This window comes from Mya arenaria, chromosome 7 (genome assembly GCF_026914265.1).
Source record: "Mya arenaria isolate MELC-2E11 chromosome 7, ASM2691426v1".
NCBI lineage: Eukaryota > Metazoa > Mollusca > Bivalvia > Myida > Myidae > Mya > Mya arenaria.
Window position 1 is genome coordinate 29,255,687 of NC_069128.1, and position 16,525 is coordinate 29,272,211.

The following is a 16,525-nucleotide window of genomic DNA, read 5'->3' on the forward strand; positions in this document are numbered from 1 at the left end:
CAGACATCGAGAATGATAGAAGTAGTCTTATAATAAGCAGACATCGAGAATGATATAAGTATTCTTATAATCAGCAGACATCAAGAATGATGGAAATAGTCTTATAATGATCAGACATCGAGAATGATAGAAGTAGTCTTATAATGAGCAGACATCAAGAATAATAGAAGTAGTCCTTTAATGAGCAGACATCAAGTATGATGTAAGTAGTCTTATAATGAGCAGACATCGATAATGATAGAAGTAGTCTTATAATGAGAAGACATCAAGAATGATAGAAGTAGTCTTATAATAATCAGACATCAATAATGATAGAAGTAGTCTTATAATGATCAGACATCGAAAATGATAGAAGAAGTCTTATAATGATCAGACATCAAGAATGATAGAAGTAGTCCTATAATAAGCAGACATCAAGAATGATAGAAGTAGTCTTATAATAATCAGACATCAAGAATGATAGAAGTAGTCTTATAATGATCAGACATCGAAAATGATAGAAGAAGTCTTATAATGATCAGACATCAAGAATGATAGAAGTAGTCCTATAATAAGCAGACATCAAGAATGATAGAAGTAGTCTTATAATAATCAGACATCAAGAATGATAGAAGTAGTCTTATAATGATCAGACATCGAAAATGATAGAAGAAGTCTTATAATGATCAGACATCAAGAATGATATAAGTAGTCTTATAATGAGCAGACATCGATAATGATAGAAGTAGGCTTATAATGAGAAGACATCAAGAATGATAGAAGTAGTCTTATAATAAGCAGACATCAAGAATGATAGAAGTAGTCTTTAAATGAGCAGACATCAAGAATGATAGAAGTAGTCTTTAAATGAGCAGACATCAAGAATGATAGAAGTAGTCTTTTAATGAGCAGACATCAAGAATGATAGAAGTAGTCTTATAATGATCAGACATCGAAAATGATAGAAGAAGTCTTATAATGATCAGACATCAAGAATGATAGAAGTAGTCCTATAATAAGCAGACATCAAGAATGATAGAAGTAGTCTTATAATAATCAGACATCAAGAATGATAAAAGTAGTCTTATAATGATCAGACATCGAAAATGATAGAAGAAGTCTTATAATGATCAGATATCAAGAATGATATAAGTAGTCCTTTAATGAGCAGACATCGATAATGATAGAAGTAGTCCTATCATTAGCAGATATCAAGAATGATATAAGTAGTCCTTTAATGAGCAGACATCAAGAATGATGTAAGTAGTCTTATAATGAGCAGACATCGATAATGATAGAAGTAGTCTTATAATGAGAAGACATCAAGAATGATAGAAGTAGTCTTATAATAAGCAGACATCAAGAATGATAGAAGTAGTCTTTAAATGAGCAGACATCAAGAATGATAGAAGTAGTCCTATAATAAGCAGACGTCAAGAATGATGCAAGTAGTCCTATAACGAGCAGACATCGAGAATGATAGAAGTAGTTTTATAATGAGCAGACATCGAGAATGATAGGGATAGTCTAACAATGAGCAGACATTGTAAATAATAGAATTAGTTTTGATATAATGATGTCACATTGGGCTAGATTCAAGTAGTCTGATAATGATCAGACATTGAGGACGATGGAAGTATTTTGATAATGCGTGTTTATTATTCACTGATCCAGTACTAAAAAGGTTGTTATTGCAAATACGCATGTAAATGCCATTAAACTTAAATGCTTAACATTCCGAATGTGCAAGGTTCAAGTTACTTCAAACTGATTTCAACTTAATTAATCCTTTCAAATATTGACATGCAGAATATGAAAACATCTAATAATCAATTTAAACGTTAGATAATATTTTATTCGATAGCTCAATGTTTTTTGGGAATAAACCCGGAACATAAAATCGTTTCAGTATTTCAGTGAATATTGAATAACAAATATGTTATTTGATTTATTTTAATCAATAAACGGCAGAAAAGGCCTGTATATTAAGGTTATGAATATCATTTAAATTATTGCGCTCTGTATGAATGTAATTAAGTAATAGATACAGAACGATTTTTTCTTCCGAAAAATTCCTTATACAGACGTAAGAAGCTGTTGACAAATATATAGCTTTTAAAAGAAAATCATGTCATTTATACGTTATTAGCAATATTCAGACAATCATTAAAAGAAATAAATGATTTTGTCAAAAATAGTTATATTATCGAGTAAACGTTAATCCCCTTATTATTTTCCTATTATTTTACGTTTATCTTTTGACGTCGTTTTATATTCGACGTATCGGGTGCAGTACTATATTTTATGATATGTGTTTCATCAAGAGTTCGCTTTTCTGATAGTTGCTTCTAATGGTATGTGCTTTTCTAATAGTTGCTTCTAAAGCTTCGCGCTTTTCTGATAGGTGCTTCTTAATGTGCGCGCTTTAATGATGGTCGCTTCTTAAGATGCGCGCGTTTCTGATATTTGCTTCTAAATGCACGCTTTTCTATAATTTGCTTTTCAAGCTTCGCGCTTTTCTGATATTTGCTTCTAAATCTGCTCGCTTCTCTGATATTTGCTTCTAAAGGGTACTCGCTTTTCTGATATTTGCTTCTCAAGGTGCGCGCTTTTCTGATGTTTGCTTCTAAAGCTGCTCGCTTTTTTATATTTGCTTCTAAAGGATACTCGCTTTTCTGATATTTGCTTCGTAAGGTGCGCGCTTTTCTGATAATTGTTTCTAAATGTGCGCGCATTTCTTATAATTGCTTTATTTGCTTCTAAAGCTGCTAGCTTTTCTGATGTTTACTTCTAAAGCTGCTCGCTTTTCTGATAATTGCTTCTAACGCTTCGCGCTTTTCTGATATTGCTTTTCAAACTTCGCGCTTTTCTGATATTTGCTTCCAAAGTTGCTCGCTTTTCTGATATTTGCTTCTAAAGCTGCTTGCTTTTTTGATGTTTGCTTTTTAAGCTGCTCGCTTTTCTGATATTTGCTTCTAAAGCAGATCGCTTATCTGATATTTGCTTCTAAAGGTTCTCGCTTTTCTGATATTTGCTCTTTAAGATGCGTTCTTATTGTCGCCAAACTGTTGTCTGGCTGGAAAAAAAACGTTTCTATAAATGACACAAATGACACCTGAATTTGATAAGTTTACCAATTAAATACGTTATGTTCCTTCAACTTAATAGACTAGCTGGCAATGACTTAAAGGCGGAAGTAGTGTATTATGTGTTTAAGATGATAATGAATTGTACAAAGTATCATTAACAAAACATATATTTCAAATACCTTAATCCAAAACGTCATTTACCACTCGATCAATTTGTTCGGTGACAAAGATGCGTATACAAAATGAAGTTTTTGACCCGACGTGCCAGAGGATGTTATTTTGGCTAAGATATATACTATATTGGTTTATATCAAAAGCAAATGAAGGTCAACCAAGTTTGATATTATACAATTTGGCTTTTCATCATGAAACTAACATTTTGAAAGCTTGTATTCTTAAAATATTGACATTTTCTAAAGGTGCCGAATACTTGCTGCTGTGTACATATTTCATTGGTTTATCGTAATGTAATCCACAATATACAATCATTTTGTCGTGCATCATAAAATGAATACGATAAAATTATATGATGAGAGTTAATGTTTGATATATACTTCGCGTCACAACAATCTATTGTTTGAGCGGAACATTGACACTGGTTTCACTCCGATGACCCTAAAGCAGCAAACTTGAATTCAAATGGTGACTTGTATGATTGATACAAATGATAGATAACAAAACAGAACTTTTATTTTATTTAACTTTAGCATATATAGCTCATCGTTATAAACCGAAAAGAAATATACATAATTATTATTAAAATAAAAATTATCTTCTGTTCTGTCAAAACACAGATCTTTTATTAATCGAAGAGCAGTTTTTGTTGTGGAATCGACTCGATCTAGACGAATATTGCACGTGCACCACCATACTACGGTAATGCCTACGTCACATAATTTTATTATTTCTAGTAATGGCTCCGGACAAAAAGCCAGACGTACTGACGGACGAACAACGCAAAATACATATCCTTCAACCGAAAGCTTCGGTGGGGGTAAGCAGGACTTATGGTATGTCATATAACATTTTTATATGGCAGCCGAGTCGATCCTTAGATCTTTGCTGTTTATTTGTTTATCCTGTCTAAATTTAAGATCGTATTCAAATCTCTTTCAACAAAACACCAGTTTAAAAACTATTTTTTACTAAGCAATAACACTTAGAATTGTGGCTCATTCCTGCCATTTCATGGTTTAATTTTTTTTTACAATTTACACTGAAATTATTCGTCAAAACGGTTTTATTAATGTTACATAGATATGCATTGAATATTATACGTACGTTTGTTTTAAATTGTTTTAAGATTGTTCTTTGAAACAGCTTTGGACAAATAATTAATTTCAGGTTCACATATTTTATTTCTGTTTTTCGGCTTCGTTCGGAAAACTTGAATTTCGAGATCAATAGAATGATCAATCAACTGGCAGTTTTAAACGAACTTTCGTAGACAAACTTAGCTATTCAAATAACGCAAATTATTCAGGCATGACAATCAATTGCCGATAGATGGCTTATATAACACGTCATATGTCTAATGGTCGCATAAAAAGCGTCATTTTTCATATCACCAGAGTTGACAATATTAATAAATATGTCATCAAAATGACAACACATAAAGTACTATACTTCCATGTAAAATGGAAGGAAATAACGTAAGTGAAATGAAACTACATGATTTTATTGTTAGTTATCGAATTTAAATCACGATGAAGTTCATTGTAGTTCATATTTAATATAAGGCCGCACCATATTGACGTTTCGAGCCGCGGATTTACGCACCTACTTTTTTTTTAAATGTAAAAAATAAATAATCTTATTGGTGCGACCGCACCTATCTATAATCATCGCAAACTGCATATTTTGAGATAATTAGCTTTTTTGAAAGTTGAAATATAATCAAATATAATTTTCCTACGCAGTTCTAGTATTTGTCTGTGAAGTTTGTGAAGGGAAGTAACCGTTACGTGGAGTTTTATGCTGTAATGTCGAACGGTTTAGCATAGGCTTCGGCGGGGGTAAGCAGGACTTATGGTATTTCATATAAAACTGTTATATTGCAGCCGAGTTTATCCATAGATCTTCCGGTAAAAACACCGTGGCTCGAATTTTGGAAATTTAATGTTATTTTACAATAGATGTGTTGTGACCATACTCGATGAAATTGTACATCATTCCATGCACATCATAATCATTAATTATGCAACAGTGTTCATAACAATATGCATACCTGATACTGGTAGCTATAATATTGCGTAATTCGTGGATGGAAATTGGAATGATGAAAAATGACTATTTTTTTATTCAAGTCATGATACTCGCGATTAAAATGTGACCTTATGACGTCGATGCTGTACAAAACAGTTTTACTCAAAAGAATTATGCATGTGTTTCATTGTTTGGTCAAAAATGAGGTTTCCAAGTCATTTTTGACCAAAAATACTGACAAAACCAACAGTTGCGAACAAATATCTGGTCACATATAGCAATCAGTACAGAATGGTGTACTGGTCCCGATAGACCAAAATAAAAGGTAAGCCTAGCTTAAATTAATTACCTTAATTAATGTTTTCTTTTACAGCATTTTGGATAAATAAACCCACGCCCTGACCTTTATAGTAGTTTGTACATGCCCTTATATTTTTCATTTTGGAAAGCACATGCCACTGTATTTACTGTTATTCTCAAAACGAAATTAAGTCAGGTTTATGTATTTTGACTCCTAGATTGGATTTTTTAAACATCCAAAATAAATCTTAATGAATGCCTAAATACTGTTGCAAATAATGTTAAAATGTAAATAGGTTGTCTCAAACATTTTTTGAAAAGCATTGCTATTTTAATTATGAATGATGATCATACTAAAAATATGTTATAATTATCTTAGAAGTTTGGTTTATTCATATGTATTGGGCTTACTAAAAACGGATGAATAAATAATATGTATTCGAACATTTTCCCATTGCCCAATAGAGATTCAGTTCAAGATTGAGTTCCAATGGGTTTAAGAGCAATTATATTCTGCAATATTTATATAGAGTATAAGAAGAAAACAATATTTTAGCTCATCGCTCGCGTCCAGTTTCATAAAAACTGACAAAATTGTATTTTTTTTCTTTTTTCGCTCTCTCGCTCGCTCCAAATTGTTTTGGCAACAATCCGAAGAACAAACTATTAATTTGAAGTGTTTAAGAAATTCATCTACGATAGATGAAACCAAAAATGACACAAATTCAATGGCAAAAATTAAATTATTTCATGATCTCGCTTTTTTGAGAAATGTGTTTTTGATGGGCTAGTTAGGGTATTTATCCCTTTGCTACAACGACAATTTAAAGACTGTTGGTATTGCCATTGAGTATGTATTTTAGTAGCGGATAGCATCAAAATGATGACAGAATAGGAACTGCAATGAAAGGACAACGACAGAAAACAGCACAACAAATACGTAATACAATAAATAGTTTAATGAATAAAAGTTTATGTATAAGCAGATGAATGTGAATGTGTTTTGAATTGATCCTAGATCGACAACAGTGTATATCATATTTAATGTATTCAAATAACAAACCATGGATCTTCAAATATAAAATGTCACGCAGCATTGCTTAGTAGTAATACATAGTATGACTATTGCTTAGTTGTAATACATAGTATGACTATTGCTTAGGTAATACATAGTATGACCTATTGCTTAGTAGTATACTTAGTATGACTATTGCTTAGTGTACATCATAGTATGACCATTGCTAAGTGTATCATAGTATGACCATTGCTTAGTTGTAATACACAGTATGACTGTTGCTTAGTTTTAATTCATAGTATGACCATTGCTTAGTTGTATTACATAGTATGACTATTGCTTAGTAGTAATACATAGTATGACTATTGCTAAGTTGTAATACATAGTATGACTATTGCTAAGTTGTAATACATAGTATGACTATTGCTTAGTTGTAATACGTAGTATGACTATTGCTTAGTTCTAATACATAGTATGACCATTGCTAAGTTGTAATACATAGTAGGACTATTGCTTAGTAGTAATACATAGTATGACTATTGCTAAGTTGTAATAGTATGACTATTGCTAAGTTGTAATACATAGTATGACTATTGCTTAGTTGTAATACATAGTATGACCATTGCTAAGTTGTAATACATAGTATGACTATTGCTTAGTTGTAATACATAGTATGACCATTGCTAAGTTGTAATACATAGTATGACTATTGCTTAGTTGTAATACATAGTATGACCATTGCTAAGTTGTAATACATAGTATGACTATTGCTAAGTTGTAATACATAGTATGACTATTGCTAAGTTGTAATACATAGTATGACCATTGCTAAGTTGTAATACATAGTATGACCATTGCTAAGTTGTAATACATAGTATGACTATTGCTTAGTTGTAATACATAGTATGACCATTGCTAAGTTGTAATACATAGTATGACTATTGCTAAGTTGTAATACATAGTATGACTATTGCTTAGTTGTAATACATAGTATGACCATTGCTAAGTTGTAATACATAGTATGACCATTGCTAAGTTGTAATACATAGTATGACTATTACTTAGCTGTAATACATAGTATGACCATTGCTAAGTTGTAATACATAGTATGACTATTGCTTAGTTGTAATACATAGTATGACTATTGCTCAGTTGTAATACATAGTATGACTATTGCTAAGTTGTAATACATAGTATGACTATTGCTAAATTGTAATACATAGTATGACTATTGCTCAATTGTAATACATAGTATGGCCATTGCTAAGTTGTAATACATAGTATGATCATTGCTTAGTTGTAATACATAGTATGACTATTGCTTAGTTGTAATACATAGTATGACTATTGCTCAGTTGTAATACATAGTATGACTATTGCCTAGTTGTAATACATAGTATGACCATTGCTCAGTTGTAATACATAGTATGACCATTGATCAGTTGTTATACATAGTATGACTATTGCTAAGTTGTAATACATAGTATGACTATTGCTTAGTTGTAATACATAGTATGGCCATTGCTAAGTTGTAATACATAGTATGACTATTGCTCAGTTGTAATACATAGTATGACTATTGCTTAGTTGTAATACATAGTATGACTATTGCTTAGTAGTAATACATAGTATGACCATTGCTCAGTTGTAATACATAGTATGGCCATTGCTAAGTTGTCATACATAGTATGACTATTGCTTAGTTGTAATACATAGTATGACTATTGCTAAGTTGTAATACATAGTATGACTATTGCTCAGTTGTAATACATAGTATGACTATTGCTCAGTTGTAATACATAGTATGACCATTGCTTAGTTGTAATACATGGTATGACTATTGCTTAGTTGTAATACATAGTATGACTATTGCTTAGTTGTAATACATAGTATGACTATTGCTAAGTTGTAATACATAGTATGACCATTGCTAAGTTGTAATACATAGTATGACTATTGCTTAGTTGTAATACATAGTATGACCATTGCTAAGTTGTAATACATAGTATGACTATTGCTAAGTTGTAATACATAGTATGACTATTGCTTAGTTGTAATACATAGTATGACTATTGCTAAGTTGTAATACATAGTATGACTATTGCTAAGTTGTAATACATAGTATGACTATTGCTAAGTTGTAATACATAGTATGACTATTGTTAAGTTGTAATACATAGTATGACTATTGCTTAGTTGTAATACATAGTATGACCATTGCTAAGTTGTAATACATAGTATGACTATTGCTAAGTTGTAATACATAGTATGACTATTGTTTAGTTGTAATACATCGTATGACTATTGCTTAGTTGTAATACATAGTATGACTATTGCTAAGTTGTAATACATAGTTAGACTATTGCTAAGTTGTAATACATAGTATGACTATTGTTAGGTTGTAATACATAGTATGACTATTGCTAAGTTGTAATACATAGTATGACCATTGCTAAGTCGTAATACATAGTATGACAATTGCTAAGTTGTAATACATAGTATGACTATTGCTAAGTTGTAATACATAGAATGACTATTGCTAAGTTGTAATACATAGTATGACTATTGCTTAGTTGTAGTACATAGTATGACTATTGCTTAGTTGTAATACATAGTTAGACTATTGCTAAGTTGTAATACATAGTATGACTATTGCTAAGTTGTAATACATAGTATGACTATTGCTTAGTAGTAATACATAGTATGAATATTGCTAAGTTGTAATACATAGTATGACTATTGCTTAGTAGTAATACATAGTATGACTATTGCTAAGTTGTAATACCTAGTATGACCATTGCTAAGTTGTAATATATAGTATGACCATTGCTAAGTTGTAATACATAGTATGACTTTTGCTTAGTTGTAATACGCAGTATGACTATTGCTAAGTTGTAATACATAGTATGACCATTGCTAAAGTGTAATACATAGTATGACTATTGCTAAGTTGTAATACATAGTATGACTATTGCTTAGTTGTAATACGTAGTATGACTATTGCTAAGTTGTAATACATAGTATGACTATTGCTTAGTTGTAATACATAGTATGACTATTGCTAAGTTGTAATACATAGTATGACTATTGCTAAGTTGTAATACATAGTATGACTATTGCTCAGTTGTAATACATAGTATGACTATTGCTAAGTTGTAATACATAGTATGACTATTGCTAAGTTGTAATACATAGTATGACTATTGCTAAGTTGTAATACATAGTATGACTATTGCTAAGTTGTAATACATAGTATGACTATTGCTTAGTAGTAATACGTAGTATGACTATTGCTTAGTTGTAATACATAGTATGACTATTGCTAAGTTGTAATACATAGTATGACTATTGCTAAGTTTTAATACATAGTAAGACTATTGCTAAGTTGTAATACATAGTATGACTATTGCTTAGTTGTAATACATAGTCTGACTATTGCTCAGTTGTAATACATAGTATGACCATTGCTAAGTTGTAATACATAGTATGACTATTGCTTAGTTGTAATACATAGTATGATCATTGCTTAGTAGTAATACATAGTATGACTATTGCTAAGTTGTAATACATAGTATTGCTAAGTTGTAATACATCGTATGACTATTGCTTAGTTGTAATACATAGTATGACTATTGCTTAGTTGTAATACATAGTATGACTATTGCTAGGTTGTAATACAAAGTATGACTATTGCTTAGTAGTAATACATAGTATGACTATTGCTTAGTTGTAATAAATACATAGTATGACTATTGCTTAGTAGTACTACATAGTATGACTATTGCTTAGTTGTAATACATAGTATGACTATTGCTCAGTTGTAATACATAGTATGACTATTGCTAAGTTGTAATACATAGTATGACTATTGCTTAGTTGTAATACATAGTATGACTATTGCTAAGTTGTAATACATAGTATGACTATTGCTAAGTTGTAATACATAGTATGACTATTCTTAAGTTGTAAGACATAGTATGACTATTGCTAAGTTGTAATTCATAGGTTGACCATTGCTAAGTTGTAATACATAGTATTGCTAAGTTGTAATACATAGTATGACTATTGCTTAGTAGTAATACATAGTATGACTATTGCTTAGTTGTAATACATAGTATGACTTTTGCTAAGTTGTAATACATAGTATGACTATTGCTTAGTAGTAATACATAGTAACACTATTGCTAAGTTGTAATACATGGTATGACTATTGCTAAGTTGTAATACATAGTATGACCATTTCTAAGTTGTAATACATAGTATGACCATTGCTAAGCTGTAATACATAGTATGACTATTGCTTAGTAGTAATACATAGTATGACTATTGCTCAGTTGTAATACATAGTATGACTATTGCTAAGTTGTAATACATAGTATGACCATTGCTAAGTTGTAATACATAGTATGACCATTGCTAAGTTGTAATACATAGTATGACTATTGCTAAGTTGTAATACATCGTATGACTATTGCTTAGTTGTAATACATAGTATGACTATTGCTAAGTTGTAATACATAGTATGACCATTGCTTATTAGTAATACATAGTATGACCATTGCTTAGTAGTAATACATAGTATGACTATTTCTTAGTTGTAATACATAGTATGACCATTGCTAAGTTGTAATACATAGTATGACTATTGCTAAGTTGTAATACATAGTATGACCATTGCTAAGTTGTAATACATAGTATGACTATTGCTTAGTTCTAATACATTGTATGACTATTGCTTAGTAGTAATACATAGTATGACTATTGCTAAATTGTAATACATAGTATGACTATTGCTAAGTTGTAATACATAGTATGACTATTGCTTAGTTGTAATACATTGTATGACTATTGCTTAGTTGTAATACATAGTATGACTATTGCTTAGTTGTAATACATAGTATGACTATTGCTAAGTTGTAATACATAGTATGACTATTGCTTAGTAGTAATACGTAGTATGACTATTGCTTTGTTGTAATACATAGTATGACTATTGCTTAGTAGTAATACATAGTATGACCATTGCTCAGTTATAATACATAGAATGACCATTGCTTAGTTGTAATACATAGTATGACTATTGCTAAGTTGTAATACATAGAATGACTATTGCTTTGTTGTAATACATAGTATGACTATTGCTTAGTAGTAATACATAGTATGACCATTGCTCAGTTATAATACATAGAATGACCATTGCTTAGTTGTAATACATAGTATGACTATTGCTAAGTTGTAATACATAGTATGACTATTGTTTAGTTGTAATACGCAGTATGACAATTGCTAAGTTGTAATACATAGTATGACTATTGCTAAGTTGTAATACATAGTATGACTATTGCTTAGTTGTAATACGCAGTATGACTATTGCTTAGTTGTAATACATAGTATGACTATTGCTAAGTTGTAATACATAGTATGACTATTGCTTAGTTGTAATACATAGTATGACTATTGCTTAGTTGTAATACATAGTATGACTATTGCTTAGTTGTAATACATAGTATGACCATTGCTAAGTTGTTATACGCAGTATGACTTTGCTTAGTTGTGATACATAGTATGACTATTGCTTAGTTGTAATACATAGTATGACTATTGCTAAGTTGTAATACATAGTATGACTATTGCTTAGTAGTAATACGTAGTATGACTATTGCTTAGTTGTAATATATAGTATGACTATTGCTTAGTAGTAATACATAGTATGACCATTGCTAAATTGTAATACATAGTATGACCATTGCTTTGTTGTAATACATGGTATGACTATTGCTTAGTTGTAATACATAGTATGACTATTGCTTAGTTGTAATACGCAGTATGACTATTGCTTAGTTGTAATACAAAGTATGACTATTGCTGAGTTGTAATACACAGTATGACCATTGCTAAGTTGTAATACATAGTATGACTATTGCTAAGTTGTAATACATAGTATGACTATTGCTTAGTTGTAATACGCAGTATGACTATTGCTTAGTTGTAATACATAGTATGACTATTGCTTAGTTGTTATACGCAGTATGACTATTGCTTAGTTGTAATACATAGTATGACTATTGATAAGTTGTAATACATAGTATGACTATTGCTAAGTTGTAATACGCAGTATGACTATTGCTTAGTTGTAATACATAGTATGACCATTGCTAAGTTGTTATACGCAGTATGACTATTTCTTAGTTGTAATACATAGTATGACTATTGCTTAGTTGTAATACGCAGTATGACTATTGCTTAGTTGTAATACATAGTATGACCATTGCTAAGTTGTAATACATAGTATGACTATTGCTAAGTTGTTATACGCAGTATGACTATTGCTTAGTTGTAATACATAGTATGACCATTGCTAAGTAGTAATACATAGTATGACTATTGCTAAGTTGTAATACATAGTATGACTATTGCTCAGTTGTAATACATAGTAGGACTTTTGCTCAGTTGTAATACATAGTATGACTATTGCTCAGTTGTAATACATAGTATGACTATTGCTTAGTTGTAATACATAGTATGACCATTGCTCAGTTGTAATACATAGTATGACCATTGCTAAGTTGTAATACATAGTATGACCATTGCTAAGTTGTAATACATAGTATGACTGTTGCTTAGTTGTAATACATAGTATGATCATTGCTAAGTTGTAATACATAGTATGACCATTGCTAAGTTGTAATACATAGTATGACTATTGCTAAGTTGTAATACATAGTATGACTATTGCTAAGTTGTAATACATAGTATGACTATTGCTAAGTTGTAATACATAGTATGACCATTGCTAAGTTGTAATACATAGTATGACTATTGCTAAGTTGTAATACATAGTATGACTATTGCTTAATTGTAATACATAGTATGACCATTGCTAAGTTGAAATACATAGTATGACTATTGCTAAGTTGTAATACATAGTATGACTATTGCTTAGTTGTAATACATAGTATGATCATTGCTTAGTTGTGTTACTTTATATAGTAACACAACTAAGGGTTTGTAATTTTTACAGTATATTCTAATGTGTTTCTGTAGTGTGCTTAGTAGTAGTACATAGTGCAACTACTGCTTGGTAGTTATATATAGTATAAATATATACATTGTATGTATATATAAGTAGTATGAAATATGATTGGTATTGCTTAGTAGCTATACAATTGATTCATATTACTAAATAGTCATACATATGATGAATATTGCTTAGTAGAAATGCATATAATGCATATTGCTCAGTTGTAATACGTAGTATGACTATTGCTTAATTGTAATACACAGTATGACTATTGCTTAGTTATAATACATAGTATGACTATTGCTCAGTTGTAATACATAGTATGACAATTGCTTAGTTATAATACATAGTATGACCATTGCTAAGTTGTAATACATAGTATGACCATTGCTTAGTTGTAATACATAGTATGACTGTTGCTTAGTTGTAATTCATAGTATGACCATTGCTTAGTTGTATTACATAGTATGACTATTGCTTAGTTGTAATACATAGTATGACCATTGCTTAGTTGTAATACATAGTATGACTATTGCTTAGTTGTAATACATAGTATGGCTATTACTTAGTAGTAATGCATAGTATGACCATTGCTTCATTGTAATACATAGCATGACTATTACTCAGTTGTTTTACATAGTATGACCATTGCTTAGTTGTAATACATAGTATGACTATTGCTCAGTTGTTACACATAGTATGACCATTGCTTGACTATTGCTTAGTAGTAATACATAGTATGACTATTGCTTAGTAGTAATACATAGTATGACTATTGCTTAGTAGCAATACATAGTATGACTATTGCTTAGTTGTAATACGTAGTACGACTATTGCTCAGTTGTAATACATAGTATGACCATTGCTAAGTTGTAAAACATAGTATGACCATTGCTTAGTTGTAGATACATAGTATGACCATTGCTTAGTAGTAATACATAGTATGACTATTGCTCAGTTGTAAAACATAGTATGACTATTGCTCAGTTGTAATACATAGTATGACCATTGCTTAGTAGTAATACATAGTATGACCATTGCTAAGTTGTAATACATAGTATGACCATTGCTTAGTTGTAATACATAGTATGACTGTTGCTTAGTTGTAATTCATAGTATGACCATTGCTTAGTTGTATTACATAGTATGACTATTGCTTAGTTGTAATACATAGTATGACCATTGCTTAGTTGTAATACATAGTATGACTATTGCTTAGTTGTAATACATAGTATGGCTATTACTTAGTAGTAATGCATAGTATGACCATTGCTTCATTGTAATACATAGCATGACTATTACTCAGTTGTTTTACATAGTATGACCATTGCTTAGTTGTAATACATAGTATGACTATTGCTCAGTTGTTACACATAGTATGACCATTGCTTGACTATTGCTTAGTAGTAATACATAGTATGACTATTGCTTAGTAGTAATACATAGTATGACTATTGCTTAGTAGCAATACATAGTATGACTATTGCTTAGTTGTAATACGTAGTACGACTATTGCTCAGTTGTAATACATAGTATGACCATTGCTAAGTTGTAAAACATAGTATGACCATTGCTTAGTTGTAGATACATAGTATGACCATTGCTTAGTAGTAATACATAGTATGACTATTGCTCAGTTGTAAAACATAGTATGACTATTGCTTAGTAGCAATACATAGTATGACTATTGCTTAGTTGTAATACGTAGTACGACTATTGCTAAGTTGTAAAACATAGTATGACCATTGCTTAGTTGTAGATACATAGTATGACCATTGCTTAGTAGTAATACATAGTATGACCATTGCTAAGTTGTAAAACATAGTATGACTATTGCTCAGTTGTAATACATAGTATGACCATTGCTAAGTTGTAAATACATAGTATGACCATTGCTTACTTGTAATACATAGTATGACCATTGCTTAGTAGTAATACATAGTATGACTATTGCTTAGTTGTAATACATAGTATGACTATTGCTTAGTAGTAATACATAGTATGACTATTGCTTAGTAGTAATACATAGTATTACTATTGCTTAGTTGTAATATATAGTATGACTATTGCTTAGTAGTAATACGTAGTAAGACTATTGCTTAGTTGTAATACGTAGTATGACTATTGCTAAGTTGTAATACATAGTACGACTATTGCTCAGTTGTAATACATAGTATGACCATTGCAAAGTTGTAATACATAGTATGACCATTGCTTACTTGTAATACATAGTATGACCATTGCTTAGTAGTAATACATAGTATGACTATTGCTTAGTTGTAATACATAGTATGACTATTGCTTAGTAGTAATACATAGTATGACTATTGCTTAGTAGTAATACTTAGTATGACTATTGCTTAGTTGTAATACATAGTATGACCATTGCTAAGTTGTAATACATAGTATGACCATTGCTTAGTTGTAATACACAGTATGACTGTTGCTTAGTTTTAATTCATAGTATGACCATTGCTTAGTTGTATTACATAGTATGACTATTGCTTAGTAGTAATACATAGTATGACTATTGCTTAGTTGTAATACGTAGTATGACTATTGCTTAGTTGTAATACATAGTATGAATATTACTTAGTAGTAATGCATAGTATGACCATTGCTTAATTGTAATACATAACATGATTATTACTCAGTTGTTTTGCATAGTATGACCATTGCTTAGTTGTAATACATAGTATGACTATTTCTCAGTTGTTATACATAGTATGACTATTGCTTAGTTGTAATACATAGTATGATTATTACTTAGTAATAATACATAGCATGACTATTGCTCAGTTGTTTTACATAGTATGACCATTGCTTAACTATTGCTTAGTAGTAATACAAATTATGACTATTTCTTAGTTGTAATACATAGTATGACTATTGCTTAGTAGTAATACATAGTATGAC